Source organism: Hyperolius riggenbachi, chromosome 12, assembly GCF_040937935.1.
Source record: "Hyperolius riggenbachi isolate aHypRig1 chromosome 12, aHypRig1.pri, whole genome shotgun sequence".
Lineage (NCBI taxonomy): Eukaryota > Metazoa > Chordata > Amphibia > Anura > Hyperoliidae > Hyperolius > Hyperolius riggenbachi.
The window spans coordinates 77,511,570-77,535,551 of NC_090657.1; the positions used below are offsets into that span (position 1 = coordinate 77,511,570).

The following is a 23,982-nucleotide window of genomic DNA, read 5'->3' on the forward strand; positions in this document are numbered from 1 at the left end:
TACAGGTATATAGGGGTTGTCTTTTTCTCTTTTTGCATATATAGTCTAAATCAGGTCTAACGACCTACTTCCCCCCCATATATATATATATATATGCTGTAATAGCAAATTGATTGCTTTAATATGCGTGCTTGTTTTTCTTTTAAGTTTTACCATGGTTATGTAATTCTGTCTGGGGATGGCTTCCAGTTTGGCGATGTCCAGAGCTTTCTGCTATTGCCAGGCTGGAGATGCAGGGGGAAAGTGCTGCTGCTGTGATATCTGGCGCCCTCTTCACAGGGGTGCCCCAGCCCCTGAGTGCAAATGTCCCAGCCATTCATCTCTCACTCTGCATTTTGCCGCTGCTATTCCCTGCATTGTGCACCCACAGAGGAAAGCGGGCTGTTACCCATAGCAACCAGTAGCTCGGCTGCCCCGGTGTGTGCGGCATGTTGCTGTGCAGCTGCATCTTCTGATTCTATTACGACATGATGGGGGGCCCAAATCAGTTACTTTGCTTAGGGCCCCATTTAGCCTTAATCCGGCTCTGAACCTCTGGACACCTATATAGTGTGAGTGTTTGGTGCAACAGTAATGACTTTGAGTGGGACCACCCGAGGAGCAGGTAGTCCTTGGCAGTATGAGAAATACCTCCCTTTGGGAAGTGCAAAAACCTTCCAGCAGCCTGAGAGATCCAAAGGGGTGGAGTCCCAGGCTGGATAGTAGGAAGGACCTGTGGCTGAGTGACACCTGGAAGGTGGGTGTCACAAGCAGGTCTAGAGACTAATCTCTCAATGGAGAGGGATAGCTCTCAAGGTCGGGCAACACACGGACAGATAAGGTACAGAGACAGAAGGCTGATTCGGTAACCAAGGGCAGGCAGGGTTGGCAACAGGTAATCAGATATGCGTAGGTACTGAATCAGAAAGCAGAGGGATAGTCAGGAATGCAATAGGTCATAACAGATATCAAACAATGCCTAGTCTTGGGTGTGAGGTCCGTGGTCTCGACACCCTGGAACTAGTCTGAAGTATAACACAATGATAACACAGAATCCCTAGTCTTGGGTGTGAGGTCTGTGGTCTCAATACCCTGGAACTACTCTGAAGTATAACACAATAATAACACAGAATCCCTAGTCTTGGGTGTGAGGTCCGTGGACTCGACACCCTGGAACTAGTCTGAAGTATAACACAATGATAACACAGAATCCCTAGTCTTGAGTGTGAGGTCTGTGGACTCAATACCCTGGAACTAGTCTGAAGTATAACACAATAATAACACAGAAGTAATCTGGCTCAGTGTGAATTCCCAGGTCCTCCTGGATCTAACACACTGTGGGATCTGACTATGGTCTGAGTGCTTTCACGTAAGTGTTCGCAACGGCAGACAACCAGCAACTGGCAAGCAAGCTGTATATATAGTTGCAGGACTCTGCCGCCCCGCCCGAGCCACTCAGCCAAACAGGAATCCAGCAGGAATCAGCTGATCGTCCTGATCAGCTGATACATCTCCTGCTGGTATAAAGGTCCTGACTTCTGGCACGCGCGTGCGTAGCTCTCCATCCATGTGCACTAGAGATCCCAGCCGACCCAGACATGTTTTGCTGCGCGGAAACCTCCCGTCTGAACGTGGAGATAGCCGCCCCACCGCCAGACCGCGCGGCGGCATCTCCGCCATTTATTACAATTTGGCGCATTCACAGTACAATTCTTTTGCAAACTGCCCATGTGCGTCAAGCTCCTGGCGATGGGAGGAGATGGAAGTAGGCATGTACAGTAGCCTGCAACTAAGAATTGTCAGAGATCTTTCACTGTGCAGTGTTTTGGTGACAGCGGACTCATGGACATCAATATTTTCTAATGTGAGACAGGCCTACAGTTGAGACGTTGTGATGGCAAAAATGCACAGGCGCAGTAAAGATTTTCTCCTACTGCACCTGCGTAGTATGCTCCTGGCTACGGGAACGCGTAAGAGGATACACATGGCCAGGGCGCAGTGGAGCCAGGGTCGGACTGGGCCATAGTAGTACAGTTTTTTCCCTCGGTGGGCCCCGCCTCCAGGTCTCTGGTGGGCCCCCTCCTTGTCTGACAGAGCTCCAATTGCTGCCTGCAGCACAAAAATTCTCCTCTCAGTTATGTAATCTCTCATGCTGAGAGCAGTGGCGTAGCTAAGGAGCTGTAGGCCCCGATGCAAATTTTAAATGGGGCCCCCCAAGCAATCTATACATAACAATTGATACGACGCACCAAAACCTGCCAATGGCAACTACAGTGTCAGAGGTGCAAGAAGGGGATGGGAAATAGCTTGTTAATGATTACCACTGTTCAAAGTATCTATAGAAGTGATTATTATGAGCACAGGACCAATAGAGAGGTAATACTGTAGTTGAGGGAGGGCCCTTCGGGGCCCCTTTGGCCCAAGGGCCCCAATGCAGTTGCAACCTCTGAAAGTAGGACATTACTTTATATTGAAGGAGGGGACTCTATACAAAGTTTTGCTGGGCAGCAGTGTCTCTGAATTACAATGCTGCTAAGATCATGTACATTTGGCCCTGTCCATAATACATCATGACTACGCCCACCTTCAGGTGCATGGTCACGCCCTTTTTTCACCACAATCATGGGATGTGTGGGCCCCAGGTTGAAATTTCTTTGGTGGGCCTCCAGTGTCCCATTCCGACCCTGAGTGGAGCTCGACTTAGAAGTCAGCTGTCCACTGCGTGAAGACTAGTGAGCCGTGGCGGGGAACGGAGGTTCGCTTTGAAGCTGCGTGGGTCTAGGTCGGCTGCAGTGGCTGGCAGAAGCCCCAGGTAAGCAGGGCCGGCGCTACCATAGAGGCAAAGGAGGCAGCTGCCCCAGGGCCCCAGAGCGTGTAGGGGCCCCCAGTGACTACAAGAGGAAAACATTTTTTTTCAAATCGGCCTTATAGTTTTTGAGAAAATCGATTTTAAAGTTTCAAAGGAAAAAAAAATACACATTTAAAAACCTGCCGACTTTAATGGTTAATAGCAAATCCACCTTAAATGCTAGAAACCCTAAATTTGCAGGATATGTTAAGGAGATCATTAAATAAGAGGGAAAAAACAATTTTTCAAAAAGACCTTATGGTTTTTGAGAAAATCGATTTTAAAGTTTCGAAGGAAAAAAGTATACTTTTAAATGCGGTAAATGTCACTTTTAGTAGCAAGCCTAACGGTAGTATAATTTTACATGCATAAAACGAAAGTGCAATACATTTCCTGACAGGGTTTCCTGGGGGTCTATACGCAGCTGCAGCGCTTTGGCCAGGGATCGCTATACAGCCGCAATATGGCTGCATGGAGATCCCTGGCATTTTTTCCTATTTTCCCAATTTTTTTTTTATGTTTAGAGTGTGGGAATTTAAAAAAAAAAAAAAATATGTGGGGTCCCCCTCCTGAAACTTTTTAACCCCTTGTCCCCCATGCAGGCTTGGATAGCCAGAATGTGGAGCTCCGACCGATTGGGACTTCACACCCTGACTATACCAGCTGCAAAAAAGGTCCCCTAATGCCGATTTTTGTTCCGGGGTATATGTTGGGGGGGCCCCCCAGGTTTATTTTGCCCTGGGGCCCCATTGTTGCTTAAACCGGCCCTGCAGGTAAGTGAAACTCTTATTTTTTAAAGGTTCTTCAGTTCCGCGTTTAATACAGTAGAGTCTCGGTTATCTGTCACCGACCGGGATCGTCTGACGCTGGAAAAGTGTGCTTTTTGGTTGCTTGAGATGTTCAATGTTAAAAATAAGTCTAGCTAATACAATACCCCACTCTATACACTTACCATAAATTATTTATGAAATGCTAAAATACCATTATTAAAAGTATATTAACGTTTGGGGAGCCATGAAACCCAGTTTGTAAAGGAATATTTCAATGAAAAAAAAAAATGTTCATTTACCGGAGGCATCTTGCAGCCTCCTGGAATCCTCCTGTGGCCACAATGTCTTCCTGGTTCCTTTCGGTAAGTAGCGTTAACCGCTGAAAATCCGTCCCGTCGCCCTGAGTCGCCGGCTACTGCGCATGCTTGGCCATGAGATGTGTACACCCTATTCACGCCCCCCTGCGGCCGGCGGATACTCACATGCGTAGTAGCGATTTACGGCTACTGCACATGTGCAGAACGCTCCAGGCAGTAGGAGCAAAATCGATGTGTGCCGCTCAGGGCCGCGCAAGCACAATAACCGGTGACTCACAGGGACGGGCTGGCTTTTCAGGGGTTACTGCTGCTTACCGGAGGGAGCCAGGAAGACGTTGTGGCCATAGGAGGATTCCAGGAGGCTGAAAGAAGCCCCGGGTAAGTTAAAATAATGTTTTTTCTGCTTACATATTCCTTTAACCCTCCTGGCGGTCTATTAAAAACCGCCAGGGGGCAGCGCAGCAGTTTTTTTTATTTTTTAAATCATGTAGCGAGTCTAGGGCTCGCTACATGATAGCCGCTGTGCAGCGGCATCCCCTCACCCGCTCCGATCGCCTCTGGCAGAACAGGATTTCCTGGAGGGCTTTTCCCGTCACCATGCAACGGTCGTGATAACGTCATCGAGCACTGCCTGGCGCTTATAGGCCATGCTGCGCAAGTTGTTGGGGGGGGGGGTTTGGGGGGGGGCACGGCGGCGATTGGTGTGCACATGCAGCTAGCAAAGTGCTAGCTGCATGTAGCAAAAAAAAATTATGCAAATCTGCCCAGCAGGGCCTGAGAAATCCTCCTGCGCGGCTTACCCCGAACGTGCCTGGAGGGTTAAGCACAGCAAAACACACAAACAGCCTTAAGCTACGTACACACATACGACAACGATTGTTCGTTTTGAACGACGACGAACGAACTTTTAATTGACGAGAGAACGACCAAAGTAAAGTTAGCTTTTAAAGATGTCTAACGATCTGATCGTTAGAACGAACGTTACATCACGTAAAGCAACTATTGCGCTTGCGCATAAAAATGAAAAGTTCCATGGAGAAATAACGAAATGCGCATGTCAAGCCTAGTACGAACTACCGTTTCCAACGCTGTACTACTTTTGCAAACGATCATCGTTGGAAAAAAATCTGCCAAGCGGGATTGTTCGTTTTGAACTATCTAGCTCGTCCGCCGTTAGACTTAATGGTCGCTGGCTGCTTTTTTTCAAACGATCGTCGTTTGAAATGATCGAGGAACGATAGTTTCAAACGACTATAGTCGCATGTGTGTACGCACCTTAAGAAGTGGCCTTCACCACTGTGAGTACTGCAGACACTTTGTGCTGGTTGGTTGAGACTGCTGACTGATTGGGTTACGGATAACCGGGACTATACTGTATACATTTGAGAAGTAGAGACTTGGAAATGGCTGTTTCCAAGTTGGACTAGTATGGATCTGTAAAATGTATAGGCTATAGGCACACTTTCTATCAGCAGTTCTGGATGTCTGGCTTTCAGGGGCATAAAAAGAAGAGTTGCATATCCAGCAGTGATGCATTATGGGCGATCTTCACCTAAAGCTGAATTACTGCAAATACCTTCTGATTTAAAAGGATAACTGGGAATTCTAAGGGAAAATGTCTGTCAGGGTCCCGTTGATCTCGGCACCAGTGATTGATGCGGGCACTCCTGGGGCGTCGAGTCTAAGTGATCACGGGTCTTCACCAGCGCACCCTGCAAGGGATGATGGGCCGTCACTTTTAATGGGTGATGGACAACTATGCTGCCTGGTGCTTCCCAGGTCACGACCCCTAGGGCTCCCCCTCCAAAGAGGAGTAGAACAGGAGGCGTTAAACTTGACATATGGGAAGGAGGATGGGGACCGATGGGACAGGGCTAACTGACAGGTCTGGTGCGGCTCAATATTCCAAACAGAAAAGGAGATCCTAAAACAATACCACACCAATCACTGAAGTAAGCGAAACTGAAGTCTTTATTGATACCCAAAAAAATCTATGCAAATAAAAACAATTAAAAACAGCACAGTAGGGAGATCTCGTCTCGGTTCCTAAGGGCAGTCAGGCTACCTCTGGCGAGCACATGGAGAGCTGTGTGGCCCCCCCAAATAAATGCAACCCCACACCATTACTGACCCACTGCCAAACCGGTCATGCTGGAGGATGTTGCAGGCAGCAGAACATTCTCCACTGCATCTCCAGAGTCTGTCATGTGTGCTCAAGGTGAAGAGCACAGGGTGCCAATGGCGATTGTGCCAATCTTGGTGTCCTCGGGCAAATGCCAAACATCCTGCACAGTGTTGGGCTGTAAGAACAGCCCCCACCTGTGGACGCCGGGCCCTCATATCACCCTCATACCACTTCCTGAGCCACTTGTGTGGGTTGTAGACTCCATCTCAGGCTACCACTAGAGTGAAAGCACCGCCAACATTCAAAAGTGACCAAAACATCAGCTAGAAAGCATAGGAACTGAGAAGTGGTCTGTGGTCACCTCCTACAGAACAAGGAGGTGACCAAGTCACAGATGACAGGCAATTCCCTCAGTAATCAGGCAGCAGCTTACAGGAAGGAAGCATAGGTCTCACCGGCTGGTGCTTTTGACGTAATCCACACAGGCCCAGAGTAGTGTGCAGATAGCGAGCAGGTTACAAGTGGCTGTCTGTCCACAGAATGCAAGAAGTTTCCCATAAAGGACTCAACCCTAAACGGATAAATATCCAACTATTTTTATTGCATTTACTAGCGGTGGTACAGCATAATAGCCAGTCGCCTTTTGCTTTTGAGGTAATCCACGCAGGCTCAGAGTAGTGTGCAGATAGCGAGCAGGCTACAGGTGGTTGCCAGCCGGCCCACGGCTCATGGGTCTCCCAGTGACATATAACGCATGCTCCCGCCCACTTCCACTATAGCCGAATACAGAATACAGCTGGAGCCAAAACACAGGTTTACTATAATAGAAGTTCTATTTATCAGAGTTTACTATACCAGGAGTTACTAACATATACTTATAATGGTACTTGGCCGGGTTCTGGTCCATTCGTTTTCTATACCCGAAGTTTTACTATATCAGAGTATAATATAATGAGATTATACAGAGTTGGTAATAGGTATGCACCAGTAGAAGCAGAGGAGTGCTGCAGATGACTGTAATTCACACCCGAGAGGCTGAGAATGAGTGCGACTGCGGTGTGTGCAGTCGAACGGGGTTTGCTTAAAGTGGACCTAAACCCAGAACTTCCTCTCTGCTCTAAAAGATAAGCACTAGCATAATAAGCTTTAAAGACAAAACAATTATTTTTACAGCTTACAGCACTCCTGCAGTAAATCTGCAGTATCTACTTCTTGCTTTCATGCTGGCACAAAAAGAGTTAACCTCCTCTTAACATATTAGCACACAACTCACACAACAGAGCTGACAGTTCAAATCACACTGGCTCATTAGAGAAAAGAAAGAATTAGACAAACTGTTCTCTCGAAACACACAGAGGGTACATTTCTCTGTGTTTTGTCTCTTGTGCAAGGGTATAGGTCTGCTTTAAGAATGTAAAGCATCACTTATCCTTTTAGGACCTTAGTAAATCAGGCTTATACTATCCTGGCTTGTTACTGAATAATTCAATAACCGCGCTGCAAAAAGGCTCATTACGGTCCATCCATTCTGTATTGGTTGGCGGAAAACCCAAATGGGGTGGCCAATGAATAGTTTATGAAAATGAGTGCATTGTGCAAAGACAGTTTTATGTGGATCTGAGATTTAAAGATCTCTCAGGTCAGTAAGGCCTGTACATGTTTCCTACCGGTGGTAGTACTGGGGTAAATTCTCCCAAGACAACTATAAGAGATAATTGAATAGCAGTGAATAGCGGTGTACAATTCAAGTGCCCTGTGACCTGTCTACAATGCATGTTCAATCTCTCTACAATGTTTACATTAAACACACACACACAAATGTGTTTGTTCTTAACTTCTAGGTTATTTTCTGTCCTGTCTGTACAGTGGAAGCTGCTGTGCATCCATGAATAATGTCCCCCTCCGCTGTCCTCTCCTCCTGCGACCTGAGTTTGGTCTGCCTCCTCCTCTTATATGCCTCACTCCCCCCCACACTTGACTGGGTGAAAGTACTGGAAATACCTAACATGTGCACCCACAGGACCTGGGGAAAAAGTGAGGGCCCTTTTCCACTAGCAATCGCAATCACAAACGCCAGCGATTGCGATTTTTCATAATTCTGTTATGCTATTGCGATTTTTCATTTGCATTGCATTATCACTCTAAAAATCTCTTCAGAAAATGATTACGGATTGCGATTTCCAAATCGAATCACTATAGTGGAAAATACTTCTCATGATTTCTATGATAAATTAACAACCCTAGCGATTTAAAAATCACTAGCGATTTGCGATTCAGCTGTGTAGTGGAAAAAGGCCCTGAGGATGAAGGAGGGGCCAAAAACAACAGCTAAGGAGGTCAAAGGAGGGGAAGGCAGCCACAGTGTGTATTCTCAGTATGACCTGCCCTGTCCAGTCCTACCAAATAAAAATGGGGACTGAAGCGGTTCAATGCCACTTAAAAATATTAAAGCAGGCCCAAACTCTTGCACAGCCCACATTGAAAAGTCTTTAATCCACATATAGTTGTGGAAGAGTCTAATGTAAAGTGTCTAATTATCTCTTATCAGCAATTATAACTAGACTGCAGGAGCTCTCCATACAGTTAACACTGAGGCTTAAAGAGACTCCGTAACAAAAATTGCATCCTGTTTTTTATCATCCTACAAGTTCCAAAAGCTATTCTAATGTGTTCTGGCTTACTGCAGCACTTTGTACTATCACAGTCTCTGTAATAAATCAATGTATCTTTCCCTTGTCAGACTTGTCAGCCTGTGTCTGGAAGGCTGCCAAGTTCTTCAGTGTTGTGGTTCTGCTATGCACTCCCCCCTCAGGGGGGGAAGAAACACACAAATGATCTCTTGAGATTCAAAAGGAAGGCTGTATACAGCCTGCTTGTGTATGGATGTATTTTCTATGTGTGGACATTCTGTACATCAACCTACTTCCTGTTTTGGTGGCCATTTTGTTTGTTTATAAACAAACTTTTTGAAACTGTTTTTAACCACTTTTAATGCGGCGGGGAGCGGCGAAATTGTGACAGAGGGGAATAGGAGATGTCCCCTAACGCACTAGTATGTTTACTTTTGTGCGATTTTAACAGAACAGATTCTCTTTAAAGGACACCCAAGGTGAAAAAAAGTAATGAAATAAACAATTGTCTCTATCCTCCTTCTCTTAAAAAATGACTTTTTAAGATATTCCACAGTTATATTTTATATCTAAATCTTCTTTTTTAAGTTTTTCCTGTCTTATTGTTTTTGCTCAATGACACATTCATTGAAGTATGCAAGAGCTAAAATCTATGAACTATTGTCCAGTTCTATCTCTTTCCTGCCATTTTTCTGCTAGGAAAGTGTTTTATAGTTGTAATTTCTTATCAGTGAGGGTCACACTGTAGTTTGACCCAGTCCTGACTCAGACAGGAGCTCCCACTTACATATCTAATGTTTAACTCTTTTAGGCAGAGAAAGAAAAAAAGGAACACACTATAGTTATTTGTGTGCTAGGCACTGTACATACACATATCTATCTCATCATCTCACATGTCACCTCGGGTATCCTTTAACCCTTTCAATTGCTCCCTGCAAAAGTGAAACCAAGTAAAACTTTTTTTTTTTTTTTTTTTTAGTATTTCCATAAATTGTAGTGATGGGTTTTTTTTCCCATAAAGGTTGTCATGATGTGGATAATCTTTTAGAGCCGTGAGGAATTTCTGATATCAATATTTTTGGCTCAGTTCTCCTCCAACTGACTGTGGTGCAAGCAATTACTGTTAGACAAACCTCCTCTGACCATTCATTTCATTTCTAAGAGTTCTCATTATGTCTAAATTTCACATGCAGTCATGTTTTTGCATACTTCAGTATTGTAACCATTTCAGTGACCACCCATTAATGCTTTTAGGCAGCCTTTTGCTCAATGATAGATCATAATGCTGTAAATTGCAACAATACTCAATACCGGACAGCAGGTGGCAATGTGGTGCTTTCAAAGCTTCCTTCATCTCCTAAGAATTGTAGCCAGCCAGGACTATTCAATTTTATAGAAGCATTCAAAATAATATGAGCTACGAATAAAGAGGAATTGTGAATTACCGGTATGTCTCTTTAGAAAAAGAATGCCGAGGGTAAAAATATGTTTTCTTGCAGCGCACACATCGACGTACAACCGAACTACCATACATATTTTCAATGGGCCAGAAACAAATTACAGAGAATCCAGGAAGTATAAAATGGGGTAAAAGTTGTAATAAAACAACCAAACCTAACAGTAAGATAGGTCAAATTTTGACAGACTGCAGATAAAAACTACAAAACTTTCATAAGTCAAACCAAAATGTTCAGATAAATGTTCAAAACTGCCTCTGCCCATAAAATAAAGAATAGTCCGTATCTGTCTACAAAAACCCTTTTCATCTTTATTCCCAGTCAAAATGTAAAGGGCTACCTAATGTATAAGCCGAAGTTAAGGTACTTTTTAAATGCATAACAGAATGTTACGGATGATTCACAAAAATGTATCTTATTAATTATCCCGCCTTACTTATTTTTGAGCTTCACGATGAAGAGGGATAATTCATGACACAAACAGGTAAAGGACCCTTATTCACTAAATATGAACCTGAGAGGGGGATTTGAAATAAAAATGACTTACCTTAGTAGAGAGAAGCCCCCGAATAGAGGCTGACCAGAGTCTTGGAGACCCAAGCTATAAGGTCTACCTGCTCTTGTGTGTCATCTTCCACTCTCTGGACTGTATGCTTCAGTCCACACTCTATCACCTGGCCTCCAGATAATCATGTAGCTAAGGGATAAGCTAAACCTGTAGTGCAATAAATAGAACAAGGAAACAAAGAGGAAAAAAAACTGTAGATGTATACCATTAAAACACATTTTTTTTTTTTAAAGCATCGACAAACAATAAAAGTCACTTACATCCGAGTCTGTGTTTAAAGTGTAACTGCCGGGCATAAAATAAAAAATTAATTTCTTTATTTTTATCTGGTAAACAAGTAATAAGGATGCTAACCAGGAAATCCAAAAGTTAAAATCACTATTAAACACTAGCAATTCCAGCCGATAGCTGGTTAAGCCCTCCACTCAGTTGAGATTTTTAATTAACAGATAAACCTATAATGCAAAAAATTGTACATACAAATTAAAATCAAAAATAAAAATTAATAAAAGATATCACCACTGCACACAGCACATCTTACAGAAGCATCTGAGCAGTTGCTGTATGCAGGAAATTATGTTAAAAAACCAGTCCAGCAAAAAATGCCTAAATTGCTTTTCCAGTTAATAAAAATTAGTCTGCATCTGTGACTATAGCTGCGCTGTGGTCATATGGGCGGGTTTATCCTCTGTTAATATTCAAAAAGTGTATCTTGACCAGTGCTGCAATATACATATATCGCTTCTACCACCAGTTGGAAAACGACTCACCGAGTGTGTTGGACCATCAGATACAATGGTTATTTGCGCATGCGGGGCATTCAGGGCTCCCCTCACCACCGATCCTGCTCCTTATCTCCCGCAGCCACCACTTGTCACTGATGTCTCAAAAGCGATAAAATCACTATTACTTTTCTTGTTGATAAATGATTATTCCCCAGTTTACCTGACTCTTATTTGGTACATAAAAAGGAAGTTGCAGGGCATGCAGGGTTGTCCTTTTTTGCTTCTCTACTTTCCCTCAGACTTAACTAATGCAGCCTGATTGGCTGAACCCTCTTTCCCTCCTGTTTTCCTCTACCACACTCCTCACTGATTGGCCAATATTTCTCATGCTGAGACAATGCACTTTCTATAGTGAAGGGCAGGCAAACTAGACAGAGAAGAATAAGGGAGGAAATTACTTCAGGATTGGCTTCAAAATAGCCACAGTTCAAATGGGAAATGCTAAGAAGGATTTTCTCTTTTTTTACTATAGAAAAATCACTAAAATCAAAATGCGGACAGTGCAATACATATGTTATGTAAGTAGATGTTATGTAGTATTTATCTACTTATACTGTATATGTGTTTTTTTCTGAGATAGTATGGCTGACAGCTCCTCTTTAAAGGACACCTGAAGTGAGAGGGATGTGGAGGCTGCCATATACATTTCCTTGTAAACAGTGTAGATTGCTTGCTGCCCTGCTGCTATTCTGCTTCTAATACTTTCAGCAACAAACCCTGAACAAGCATGCAGATCAGATGTTTGACTGAAGTGTGTACATACAAGAAGGAAAGATCAAATAGTCACACAATAAATACAATCAAATAATAGTCCTTTATTGTAGAATTATGGGACCCTTGTATATCCAGTACTGTTTGATGGCGGCAATTTATTGTTGATATGCAGATTGCCCTCAAACCCACCTCCCCAGATTTTAACATGTTTTAAAATGTCCCATACTTCTGCAATAAAGGACTATTTTTTGATTATATCTTTTGTGCAACTCTTTGGTTTTTACTTTTTTGCATGTACTGCCTTCTTGGCCTGGCACACACACACACACACACACACACACACACACACACACACACACACACACACACACACACACACACACACACACACACACACACACACACACACACACACACACACACACATATCTGATCTAAAACGTAATTTTCTCTTAACCAAAGTGTGACTGGATTTGCTGCAGCTTGTATCAGGTATGTGGTTCAGACACCTACTGATGCATGAAAGATCAGCAGCACACCAGGCAACTGGTATTGTTTAAAAGAAAATAAATATGTCGGCCTCCATACCGCCCTCACTTCAGTTGTCCTTTAATGAAGTCTAAATATAAAACATGCATCTCAAACACCACTGCTGCTCAGTCACTGGCCACCCTGCCTGATCGGTATCGCGTGTCCACATTGTCAGGGGCAGACAAGTAGGAAGGGAAAGATATGGTTTAGGTAAAAAAGTGAATGTCCTAATAATACAAGTACAACAATCATATTTGAACTGAGGGTTTAAAAGAAATTGTACAATGTTAATATAGGAATGATTTTGAGAACGGTACAGTTGTGTAGGGGTAAGTAATAACTACTAATCCAGTTAGCTAAACGACTATAGTTGTCTGTAGTCGGCACGCAGGGTACAGCAATTGTAACATTGGTCACACTGAGTAGATAGTGCGTGTTGTGCATTTATGCATTTAGCGTGACCCGTGTTACCTAGGTGATGTAAGCATTACAAGGGTACCGCATGCCATGCAAGGGCAGTAGCGTGATGCATGGTACATCAGTAATACTCAGTGTGGGTAATGGCAGTGGTGTACCTAGGGCTTTTGGCACCCGGTGCTGGGTAATAAAAGACAACCCCCCCCCCCCCCCCGGAAAAAGGGGCGTGGCCACAACCTGCGGCGTGCTTCGCGCGCCGCGGCGCAACATGGGCGTGGTCACGACCAGATGAGGACGGAGCTAACTGTAATTTAAGGTATTGGCTAGTGTAGTTGCCCCAGTATAGCTAGTACACTTGCCCCCAGTATAGCTAGTACACTTGCCCCCAGTATAGCTAGTACACTTGCCCCCAGTATAGCTAGTACACTTGCCCCCAGTATAGTTGCCCCAGTAAAGCTAGTATAGTTGCCCCCAGTATAGCTAGTATAGTTGCCCCCAGTATAGCTAGTATAGTTGCCCCCAGAATAGCTAGTATAGTTGCCCCCAGAAAAGCTAGTATAGTTGCCCCAGTAGTATAGTTGCCCCAGTATAGCTAGTATAGTTGCCCCAGTATAGCTAGTATAGTTGCCCCCAGTATAGCTAGTATAGTTGCCCCGAGTATAGCTAGTATAGTTGCCCCCAGTATAGATGCCCCCAGTATAGTTGCCCCAGTAAAGCTAGTATAATTGCCCCCAGTATAGCTAGTATAGTTGCCCCCAGTATAGTTAGTATAGTTGCCCCAGTAGTATAGTTGCCCCCCGGTATGGGGGAAGCTTGGAAAGAGGGGTGGCAGGGAGGGGGGCCAGACCCCCCACCTCCCTCACCTCGGCCCCCCTCCTTCTTGCGCTTCCCCCTCCTAATCAGCAGCAGCTTTAGATAAGCGGGTAGGGGCGGGCGAAGAGGACTTACCTGCTTCCTGGAGATGGCGCACACGTCATCCTCACGTGACGCTGGTCTCCGACTTCTCTGTCACTCACTGCGCTTCCGCTAATCAGGAAGCACAGTGGGCGGTGGAGAAGGCGGAGAGCAGCGTCACGTGACGATGACGCTGTGCGCCATCGCCTGGAACACAGGAAGCAGGTGAGTAAGTCCTCTCCGTCCGCTCCTGCCGCATATCTAAAGCTGCTACTAATTAGGAGGGGGGAAGCGCAAGAAGGAGGGGACCCAGGTGAGCGCCTCCCCGCCGCTGTCCCCACCACCCCTCCATTCTGTGTTGCTTCCCCCTCTGTGGGAGGCCTTCATGACACCCCCTGGGGCACCCGACACCCGGAGCGGGGCGCTCCCTGCCGCCCCATGGTAGATGGTTACCAACAGCCAGTGAATACGCCCCAATATGACTTTTATGGCTTAAAGTGGCCCTCAACTCAGAACTTCTCTCTGCTCTAATAGATAAGCAACAGCATAATAACCTTTTTAAAAAAAAACATATATTTGTTACAGCTGATGCAAATCCTAAAATAAATCTGCACAGTTTCTACTTCCTGATTCATGAAAGCAGACATAATGTTTACATCCTGTGCTTTCAAATGGGCTTATCTGCAATAGGCAGTCATGTGACACGGGAAGATCAAATTACAATTTGTGATTAGTCACAGATGAGGGAGGATTAGACAGGCTAAACTCTCTCAATACATACAGGGTGTATTTCTCTATGTTTTCCTTCTGCCCTGTGAGTTCAGGTCCACTTTAATATACCTTTAGTGTCTGTAATCCAAATGTCTGGATTTTGGTCCTGAAATAGTTAAAATGATGTAAAACGGAAGCGTTAAACTCCGTCAGTATTGTATTTCTGAACACAGATGTTCTTTAAGATTGATAAAAATAGAGATGTTTACACCTAATTAAATGTGCTCCGCACACACAGTCTTGGTATTCTCCAGCGGACACATTAGTCCAGGCACACCTTTCCCGGCTCTCTCTGACCCTCCTGGCTCAGCCCTGTAGTAATTAAACTATGTCTTGTGCCGAATGATGGATCAGTCTGCAGTTCCTCCCTGGAGGGGCCGGTGGTGTGTGCCCTGGTTATTGCTTGCTTCAGGCTTTCAGGGAGGAGAGTGGGGTGACTGCCTGGGGAATAGCACTGCCTGCTCCTCTACATATGTCTGGGAAATGCAACATCGTGTGTTCAACGTGAAAACACTGCAAACAGGCAAACTACACAAGCCACAACATAACTCAGCTAACGACTAAACCAAACTGTACAAATAGGCAAACTGCACAAGTCCCAACATAACTCAGCTAATGGCTAAACCAAACTGTACAAATAGGCAAACTGCACAAGTCCCAACATAACTCAGCTAATGGCTAAACCAAACTGTACAAACAGGCAACCTGCACAACTCACAACATAACTCAGCTAACGGCTAAACCAAACTGTAGAAACAGGCAAACTGCACAAGTCCCAACATAACTCAGCTAATAGCTAAACCAAACTGTACAAATAGGCAAACTGCACAAGTCCCAACATAACTCAGCTAATGGCTAAACCAAACTGTACAAACAGGCAACCTGCACAACTCACAACATAACTCAGCTAATGGGTAAACCAAACTGTACAAACGGTACAAACAGGCAAACTACACAACCCACAACAAAACTCAGCTAATGTCTAAACCAAACTGTACAGACACACAACTCACGACATAACTCTGCTAATGGCTAAACCAAACTGTACAAACAGGCAACCTACACAAGCTGCAACATAACTTAGCTAACAGCTAAACAGAACTGTACAAACAAGCAAACTACACAACTTGCAACATAAGACCTTGTTCACACTAGGGACGTTGCTGTACGCAGCGCATTGCACTGAGTGTTTTGCTAGGTACAACTTTTTCCATTGATTCTAATGTACAACGTTCACATCTAGGTGCTGCGTTAGGGCTCATTCACATCATCCATGCAGATTGGCCATGTGATTGGGACACAGTGCATCCGATCGCACGCCATCTGCGCTTCTGTGCTGCTAAATCCATTCACTACAGTGAATGGGTCAGTGCTGTGCTTGGCAAGAAAATGCATGCAGCAGTGCGATAGCGCATTGTGATCGTGGACATGCACAGCCAGCGGCCAGGGCCGCTGAGGAAAAGTGGCCACTGCCTGGCCATTCGCCAAAAACGAAACTGGCTCACTGCAATACACAACATGGAGTGCGCTACCCCCTCCCAGTGTCCAAGACCTGTAAAGACAGTCCTTATAGGCAATCCGTTTTGCTTTTCAACGTCCAATGTCCAGACACTCCAGATATTCCACCTTGTTGCAAGGCTGCCCAGCCCTACAGACAGCAACCGCGCTTTATAAGGTTAGCCAACCTCTTCCCAACGATCAGATCGTATCCAATCTCAAAAAGACCAAAAAAATTTGTATCATAGTGCAAGTATGTTTGTAACACAGCTAGCTTTCCACAGCAATATCTCTATTGATCTCCTGCTCACCCTTTCCTGCTGCTGCCCACACTCACAGACAGCTGCCCTCGCTTTATGGGTGTGCAGTCTCAGTCACAGTGCTTGCAGATACAGTCCACCTCTTATGACATGGTATCAGGCAAATATCTAGAAACTGAAAGGCTTCTGATAGTGTAAAACCCACAGTTTTATTGTAAAAAATAAGAATTGTACTCACAAACACATGAATAAAAAGCGCATATAAGTTTAAAACGATCAGGGGACGTCTCCTCCTGCTGCTGGTCGCCTCCCTTCCAGGCTCCGCGGAGCCTGGAAGGGAGGCGACCAGCAGCAGGAGGAGACGTCCCCTGATCGTTTTAAACTTATATGCGCTTTTTATTCATGTGTTTGTGAGTACAAGTACACACAAAAACAGTGCAATGCGCTGCGTACAGCAACGTCCCTAGCGGAGCCTGGAAGGGAGGCGACCAGCAGCAGGAGGAGACGTCCCCTGATCGTTTTAAACTTATATGCGCTTTTTATTCATGTGTTTGTGAGTACAATTCTTATTTTTTACAATAAAACTGTGGGTTTTACACTATCAGAAGCCTTTCAGTTTCTAGATATTTGCCTGATACCATGTCATAAGAGGTGGACTGTATCTGCAAGCACTGTGACTGAGACTGCACACCCATAAAGCGAGGACAGCTGTCTGTGAGTGTGGGCAGCAGCAGGAAAGGGTGAGCAGGAGATCAATAGAGATATTGCTGTGGAAAGCTAGCTGTGTTACAAACATACTTGCACTATGATACAAATTTTTTTGGTCTTTTTGAGATTGGATACGATCTGATCGTTGGGAAGAGGTTGGCTAACCTTATAAAGCGCGGTTGCTGTCTGTAGGGCTGGGCAGCCTTGCAACAAGGTGGAATATCTGGAGTGTCTGGACATTGGACGTTGAAAAGCAAAACGGATTGCCTATAAGGACTGTCTTTACAGGTCTTGGACACTGGGAGGGGGTAGCGCACTCCATGTTGTGTATTGCATTGAGTTCTGAGATGTACATGTAGCATCTGTGTTTGAGTTGCAGCAGGCCCTGGGATAGAGGGGAGTGGGAGAGGAGGGGAGCGCAACTGAGAAAATATATCAAGTGAAACTGGCTCACTGCAGAGGACCAGAGGATCGGTTTGACCCGGCGCGGGCACAGGACATCTGCAGGGGGCCGGCAGAATCCCCAGGTAAATTAAACTCTTTTTTTAAGTTTAGTTAAAGTACCCCGACCTTGGTCATGATATTTTTAATATCATTTTTGTTACTGGTGCTATGCGACTAGCACACAGCACCATCCTCCCACATCCAGCGCCCCCTGTAGCCCCAGTTCTGCTCAGTCGTAATCTTCCACTAAGCAGAACGTCGAATATGGGCGGGGAAGAAGTGGCAGCTCTTCCTCCCCTCTGCCCGTCCTTAACTCCGCCCCCTCCACTTGCCGCTATAGTTCCCCTTATGATCCACTGCACACAGCGCACAGGGGAGCTGTGCTCTGTGTGGCCTTGTGATAATTGAGGCTGGATATCTTTCCAACCTCAATCACCACAAGCCCATAGTGTGCAGTGGATCATAAGGGGAACTATAGCGGCGAGCGGAGAGGGCAGAGTTAAGGATGGGCAGAGGGGAGGAAGAGCTGTTACTTCCTCCACGTCCATATTTGATGGCAGAACGGGGCCACAGGGGGCGCTGGAGGTGGGAGGATGGTGCTGTGTTCTAGTCGCACAGCACCAGTAACAAAACGATATTAAAAATATCAGGGCCAAGGGTACTTTAAGGTTTACTTTAACATATTCAACAAGCTTGAAGGATATGTTCTCATGACCACATTCTCTGTCATACTATGCATGTGTGAACTAGATAAGGCTCCTGGCCAGCGGTGGTGGGGTCGCGGAGGACACAGGTGGCCTGTGGACCATCCAGAGGGTGAGCATGTAACTTTTTTGTTTTTACAGTCATAGATACATTTTAAGAGCTAATTTTTCAACTTGTCTACAAAAAAAATAAACTTATTTACAGTATTTTCTTGCTTGCTGGAGGCTTCAAAATTATTTTACTGATCTGGTGTGATAACATCACATGTGAGAAATCCTAGGAGAAAAAATAATTGAATAGGGGTCAAGGAGAGATAAATCATGAGACAAATAGATAATGAGAAATAGGTCAGTAGATATATACAATTTTTGAATCAAACCCAATGTTTCCTGCCAAACAAATTTGGAAAAGCTTTGTTTATCCGTATGTTGTGCTGTATGTACTGCTGATCTGTTTTTGGCTTTCAAGTTGAAGAATTGAGTGGTTTATTGCATTCTGTAATAAAAGTATCTATTTCTACATGTCTGACATTGGTAAAAGGAACCAGGCTGCTACAGACTACCCAGTATAGTCATAGAAAAGAAGAAACAAAATTACATTTAATCCCCAAGCTGTAAAAGATTAAAATGATTTTCTGCTTCATCATTAGATGGCGCTGTACACAACAGACTTTTTTTAAAAAGTTCATAGTAATTACTACATTGCTTATATTGATGCTGTTTTTTAATATGATTTTACTTTTTTTCTTTCATGTAAAACATGCTCTCACCAGACATTACAACAGGTGCAAATCTTAAAAAGCTTTAGAATTGTGCAGGACACTATTCAGACTTAAAGGTTAAAGTGACTCTGTAACAAAAATTACAACGTTTTTTCTACCATCCTACAAGTTCCTAAACCTATTCTAATGTGATCTGGCTTGCTGCAGCTCTTTCTACTATAACCATCTCTGTAATAAATCAATGTATCTTTCCCCTGTCAGACTTGTCGGCCTGTGTCTGGAAGGCTGCCAAGTTCTTCAGTGTTGAACTGTTCCTCTATGCACACTCCAGTGTGTGTTTTATTTACATAAGCCAGCAGCTTCTCTGCTATCTCATCAGTGATAGAAGAGAGCTGGATAAAAATCCTCCTCTGGAGGCTGTGAAAGGAGCTGGTCTGTCACATACTAAGGAATTAACGACATAGGCAGAGCTGTCTGCAGGAAGCCTGTAATGTTCAGTGCATGAGAGAAGCTGGGGACAGAAGGTAAACACACACAAGTGATCTCTTGAGATTAAGAAGTAAGGCTGTATACAGCCTGCTTGTGTATGGATGTATTTTCTATGTGTGGACATGTTGTACATCAACCTACTTCCTGTTTTGGTGGCCATTTTGTTTGTTTATAAACAAACTTTTTAAAACAGTTTTTGACTACTTTTAATGCGGCGGGGAGCGGCAAAATTGTGACAGAGGGGAATAGGAGATGTCCCCTAACGCACTGGTATGTTTACTTTTGTGCGATTTTAACAATACAGATTCTCTTTAACACTGCTGGGTAAGAACATAGTGTAGACGTGAGCTCTTACACAGGACAGAAGGAAATTACAGAGAAATGCAACCTGTATGTATTTAGAGAGTTTAGCCTGTCTAATTCCCCCTCATCTGTGACTATTCATAAGTGTAATTTGATCTCTCAGCTGGCTACCACAGCAGAGCATCTAATTTGTAAACACAGGATGTTAACTCTATATCGACTTCCATGAAAGCAGGAAGGAGACACACTGCAGATTTACTGCAGGATATAAATCAGCTGTAATAAAGAAATTATTTTCTTTAACCACTTTACCCCCGCGCGTACGTATTTCTCCGCCCCTTTTTCCATCCTTTAAAAACCAGGGACGGAGAAACACGTACTTTCCGCGTTCCCGACGCTGCCCGCGCTCCCGCTCGTAAACACGCCGCCCGCCGCTAGTAAAACCGCCGCCGCCCGCTCGCCCAGAGATCAATGAACGGGAAAATCCATTCCCGTTCGTTGATCTAAGCCCCGCAATGATCAGCTGCTCTCCTATGGGCAGCGCGATCATTGTGAGAAAAAACTCACGTGTCCAGCCTCCTTATTCTTCCTCCAAGCTTCCGGAAGGAAGCTTGGAGGTCGCATTAAAACAAAAAGTTACTGTGGCCATCTTGTGGCCAAATAGTAAACTACACCCTACACATTTTTCACATACAAATAAATGACTTTTACACATAAAATTAACTCATTACCTCCCACACTCCCCATTTTTTTTTTTTTTTGTAATTAAAAAAAAATTAAAAAATTTACAATTAAAAAAAATACATAAATAGTTACCTTAGGGACTGAACTTTTTAAATATTTATGTCAAGAGGGTATAACACTGTTACTTTATAAACTATGGGCTTGTAATTAGGGATGGACGCAAAACTGAAAAAAATGCACCTTTATTTCCAAATAAAATATTGGCGCCAAACATTGTGATAGGGACATAATTTAAATGGTTTTATAACCGGGACAAAAGGGCAAATACGTTTCATGGGTTTTAATTACAGTAGCATGCATTATTTAAAAACTATAATGGCCGAAAACTGAAAAATAATTATTTTTTCCCCACATTTTTCCTACTTTCCCATTAAAACACATTTAGAAAAAAATAATTCTTGGCATAATGTCCCACCTAAAGAAAGCCTAATTGGTGGCGAAAAAAACAAGATATAGTTCATTTCATTGCGATAAGTAATAATAAAGTTATAGACGAATGAATGGAAGGAGCGCTGAAAGGTGAAAATTGCTCTGGTGGTCAGGGGGTAAAACCCCTCAGTGGCGAAGTGGTTAAAGGTAATTATGCTGTTGCTTATCTTTTAGAGCGCAGAGGAAGTTCTGAGTTAAGATCCGCTTTCAAACCCCTTCGTAGTTAAATGTACATGAAAAAAATGTACCGTACTTTCCACTTCAGTCTGCAGATGATATAATTTACTAATACAAAAAATAAAAATCAACTTTCTTGAGCTAGTAATTACAGTATATAGTTTAGTATACAAGATCTCCCAAAAGTCTCATTTTTCTGTCTGTGTCATTGGTTCAAGGCTTGGTGTATATAAAAGAAATGGAAGTCACTCAGTGATAACAACCGAAATGTTCTGATTAAACCAAAGATTATCAAAGAACAAATCATCTATAGGTACACAAAAAGCACAATTATAAGCAATGCCAAGCTACATGCCAAAAAGATACATCAAATATGATCAACAAGGGCACAAAATATGAAGACCATTAGTCATATAAGAAATCTGTTTCAAGGAGCGATCCTCCTGCAGGTATACAAATCCAGACTCCCAAAACTGCAGAGGAAGGCAAAACATTTAGGAAGTGGAACCACATCCAGTATTAACACATGTGTTTTGATTGAGAACTTAAAGGGGAACTGAAGAGAGAGGTATATGGAGGCTGTCATGTTTATTTCCTTTTAATCAATACCAGTTGCCTGGCAGCCCTGCTGGTCTATTTCTCTGCAGTAGCATCTGATTAAAACCAGAAACAAGCATGCAGCTAGTCTTGTCAGATCAGACTTATAAGTCTGAACCACTGAAACACCTGATCTGCTGCATGCTTGTTCAGGGGCTATGGCTAATAGTATTAGAGGCAGAAGATCAGCAGGGCTGCCAGGCAACTGGTATTGTCTAAAAGGAAATAAACATGACAGCCTCCATATACCTCTCTCTTCAGTTCCCCTTTAAAGAGAAACAGTGACCAAGAATTGAATTTCATCCCAATCAGTAGCTGATACCCCCTTTCCCATGAGAAATATTTACCTTTTCTCAAACGGACCATCAGGGGGCTCTGTATGGCTGATATTGTGGTGAAACCCCTCCCACAGGAAACTGTCAGGACCATGGTCCTGGCAGTTTCCTGTCTGTTAACCTCGTTGCATTTCGGGAAATAGCTGTTTCCAACTGCCAAAAAACCAAGCAGCAGCTACTTCCACAGACACACCTGCCAGCAGTAAAAATGTCACCATGTGATAAATGTCAGAATGTAAATCAGGGAGAGGAAAGCATTTACAATGGGCAAACACAGACTAAATAATTTATACATAATTATTGTAAAAATGAAGCTCTTTTTTAATTACATTATTTCCCTGGAGTTCCTCTTCAAAGTAGCTGAATTAGGCTGATTCAACACCCTTACCCGCCTGGTGGTGCCTGGCAGCCCTCCACAGGGTGATGGTTATGTCCGAAATATTTCACCACGGCTAACAAATCAAAAAAATCTGGGAAATTTAAATACATTTTTCCGATTAGGAAAACACTTACATGATTGTTTTTCTTATAAAATTTATAATTTTATATAACAATGGGAAACAATAGATTGTTTAGCTGAATGGTGTAAGGTCACAATAAGCCAATCCTTCTTTACATTGTAGGTTTACAAGAAAAACACTTTTAAAAAAACTCACTTGTGTAATGTGAAAAGCAATTCAGTTATTGATTAGAACATGTATATAAATTCCAGCTCTAAAATGTAATTTTCTAGTGATGTAATTAGTTACAATGATTTTTTTCAACTAACTGTATAAATCAGATATCTTAGACAGACATTTGACTGGAAACTGTAATTTTTAAAGCAGATGAATAGATTTTTAATACCTATTTTTTTATGCTCTAAGACCTGAAAATAATAAGTTGAATGCTTTTGTGGGTTTAATCAGGTAGATATGAATTATTACAGCTGAATATTTCAAATATAACCCTTACAGCCAGCAGGTGGAGCTCCTAAACAAAATGTCATTCTCATTTTACAATTTTTATTTTATTTATTTATTTATACAGCGCCGAAATATTACACAGCACTGTAGAGTATATTGTCTTGTCTCTAACTGTCCCTCAGAGGGGCTCACAATCTATTCCCCACCATAGTCATATGTCTATATATGTATTGTGTAGTGCATGTATCATAGTCTAGGGCCAATTTAGGGGGAAGACAATTAACTTATCTGTATGATTTTGGGATATGGGAGGAAACCAGGGTGCTCAGAGGAAACCCAAGCAGAAATGGGGAGAACGTACAAACTATTTGCAGATGTTGCTCTGAGGTGGGGTTCTTCATAGGGAAAGCTACTGAAGAACATAAATGCAAGGTTGACAAAATGTATTGAATAGTAATTTTTTTCAGCTTGAAAAATGAGGCACAATTTATGTTATGTGACAAATTTCATAAATAAAAAGACAATCATTATAAAGTTTTTTTAACTTCCACTTTTATTCTTAAACAGATGAAAGTGGCAAACCTACTGCCAATAACTCAATTAGTGCAGCTGTAGAAAGTGAGTAACAAAGGCTTCAGCTAAGATGGGTATACAGTATCTAAAATAAAGACCAAAAAAAGGAATTTCTTGTCAGTCCAAGCAGGGCTGTGGAGTCAGAGTTGGAGTCAGAGTGGAGGAGTCAGGAGTTGGAGCAATTTTGGGTACCTGGAGTCGGAGGTTTCCTAAACTGAGGAGTCGGATTTGGAGTCAGATGATTTTGTACCAACTCCACAGCGGTGAGTCCAAAATACAGAAAGGCCAT

The 23,982-nt window shown here is 43.3% G+C and overlaps 1 long non-coding RNA gene across 2 annotated transcripts in view; it reads right to left on the minus strand.

Moving 5' to 3' along the window:
• Positions 1-10,696: 10,696 nt before the first annotated feature.
• Positions 10,697-23,982, minus strand: part of LOC137542454 (uncharacterized) — a 131,734-nt gene continuing 118,448 nt past the window's right edge. For both annotated transcript variants that reach the window (XR_011025438.1, XR_011025437.1), the window contains exons 4-5: positions 18,623-18,696; positions 10,697-10,841 (exon numbers count right to left, since the gene is read on the minus strand). This is a non-coding gene — a long non-coding RNA (uncharacterized lncRNA). The remainder of the gene's footprint in view (positions 10,842-18,622; positions 18,697-23,982) is intronic.